The sequence below is a fragment of the Ammospiza caudacuta genome, chromosome 12 (genome assembly GCF_027887145.1).
Source record: "Ammospiza caudacuta isolate bAmmCau1 chromosome 12, bAmmCau1.pri, whole genome shotgun sequence".
NCBI classification, from domain to species: domain Eukaryota; kingdom Metazoa; phylum Chordata; class Aves; order Passeriformes; family Passerellidae; genus Ammospiza; species Ammospiza caudacuta.
Window position 1 is genome coordinate 22,573,655 of NC_080604.1, and position 2,645 is coordinate 22,576,299.

A 2,645-nucleotide genomic window follows, 5' to 3' on the forward strand; every position below is an offset into this window, starting at 1 on the left:
TATAACTTTTCTGTAGTTCTCTTGGAAGGAAATAAGTAAACTTGCTGGTGTTTATACTGTATTTAAACATACTCTAGTGTGTTTGGTGTATGTGTGGTCCAACCCAATAACAAAAACTGCTTACCAAGCCCAAGAAAGATGAAGCATATCAACCATTTAGCTTTTCCCTCGTGTTTTATCAGGGAGTTTATGGCCTTGCCGAGAGACAGATGATAATTAATGAGTTCTAGGCTGAACTGTGACAGTAACCAGTTCTGTTCATGGTTTATTGACACATTCATCAGCCACACTCTCCAGTAAGTCCTGGGGTTTGTTCCTGTTTTTTTTCAGCCTTATATCCAACTTTCCATCCCTTCTCTCTGTCCAGTGTGTCTTTGGTGTTCCTTTCTTGTCCTGTGTGCTTCCCCCTCCCGTTCCCTTTCACTACTTCAGTCTCTCTTGTTCTTGTTTTTCTTTCAAGAAACAAATACTCAATATTTATTAAGTAAATATTACTCAATCTCTCTCCTCTACTTTTTGTCTCTCTCCCTCCCTGCCCTCTTTATTTCTCCTTTCTTCCTCTCCTTTTTCCTTTGTCCTGGATGTGACTGTATTTCTTTGTCCCTCTCACTGTCCTTTTGTCCTGTACGTGTCTGCAGCTGCAGCCCAGCCCTTCTCCCTCATTGTACCCTTCTCTTGGTAAGCCTCTGACCTGCTGGCCATGCCGCTCTTTCTCCATTCCTCTGCTGCGCCTTGCCCGCCTTCCCCCCGCTCACCTGCCCGTGCCATGGTCACTTCCTCTCTCAGTCCTTGTTTCCCTCTTTGTCTCTGTAACCCTGTCCTTGCCGTGTGTGTAGCACTCTGTCTTTTTCTCTGTCCTCCTCCATGCCTCACTTGAGTTCCTTTCTATTCTCTGTGGCTCTGTGGTCTCCTTGTGCCATTGTTCCTCACAGAATCCTTGTGTTCCATTTGCTGTCCCTGCTCCTTTTTAATCTGTCTCTGTCATGCTACCCATCCCAGGGGTGTTTTGTTTGGCTTTTTTCTGTTAGAGTTTTTTGTTTGTTTTTTTTGGTGTGGTTTTTTGTTTGTTAGTTTTTGTTGTTGCTTTGGTTTTTGGGGGGTGTGTGGTCAATTTCATCCTGTACCCCATTCTTCCTTTTCTTCCTGTGTCCTCTCTGCTGTCACTCCCTATTTCTGCCTCTCGCCTGTGACAGCGAGGCTGGGGAGGAACTTCAACCCTTCTGGGGACTGCCCTCCTCTCTTGGTGGAGCAGTCCCTTTCTGGGGGGGATGTACATGTGGAAAGGGCTCGACTAAGTGCCACGCTGCTGTTCAGGTCAGTTTGACTCATTCTGTGCCTTCTTAAGGGGTGAGGAAAAGCGAAGACTCGGGACTCTCATGTCATTTGGGGCACCCCAAGGTCCCTGGGAGAAGGAACCATACTGTGGTGGAGGAGCAGGTGGCTGGTAAATGAGGAGAGATCATGCTGGATGCCGTCCCCCAGAGGGACCCAAAACTGCCAGAAATTTCACAGGGAGGGGTGGGTGTAGAATACTAAAACCTGTCAAGTTTTTAATTTTTATAGGTATTGGCAAAGAAAAGGAATTTATCTCTAAATTCATTTGGAAAGAAACCCTCTCTCTATCCACTCATTTGTATACAGGAATGTAGGAAACTCTGACTAGAGATGGGTAATAGTTTTGAAAGTAAAGACATAAGTTTTATCTAGGAATGAACCAATCAAGTGCCCTGAAAGCATAAGAACAGCTGCAGGGGCTGAAGGGAATAGAAAGGGTTCTCTGGCAGCTTTTGCCTCAGTTCTCTGCCTGCCCCCAATGTTCGTCGCAGCCCCGGCCTGAGCTCGGCGGCACTGCTGCCGCCTTGTGGTCAGAGAGCGGTACTGCCGCCCCCCGACCCAGTGCCAGTTTTCCTTCCAGTTGTAAAACTGCAAACATCGCAGTATTCCTCTGACACCAGCGGTTCTAGGAAGTAGAGGTGTAGGCGGCCTTGGCCTCCCACAGGCCCTCATGTCAACTTACTCTGAAACATTAGGGTGGAAGTTATTCTATCTCATGAACAGAGGTACCTTTTCCCTTCAGGTGCTTGTGCTGTATTTTGGATTCTGCTTCCTAACATTTCTAGTGTGACAGAGTTTACCATAGAGACAATCTGCCAGGAGGTAGCGCTTTGGGGGGCATGGCAGTCCCGGGTGTGTATTCTGAACTCCTTCAGAATGTTAGGTTTGAAGTATTTCTTATCTCAGGAAAACAGTAGTCTTTTGCATCTGCATATCAGCTGTTGAAATTTTGGGTTCAATTTCTTGAATCACAAATGTCATAGGATTCCTCCCAGATAGCAGCTGCCATGAAGTATGGCTCTTCTTGGTCTTGAGTTTCAGGGGCTGTTTCCAAAGTGACCTACAGACATTGGAATGAAATCATTATTTACTGTGTAAAGGAATCGCTCTCCAAAGCATCAGCCAGGGTCTAAATGTGCCATTCTGCCTTTTAAAAGTACCAACATCACAGGATTTTTCTCAGATTAAAGCTTCCATGGAGTCGGATCTCTCAAGCCTGGCCCTTGAGAATTGTGGGCCTCCTGTGAACTGGTCTTGCCAGAAGGGCTTGCTGAGTTTTCCACTGTGTGGAAAAGAGATCCCATTTGGAG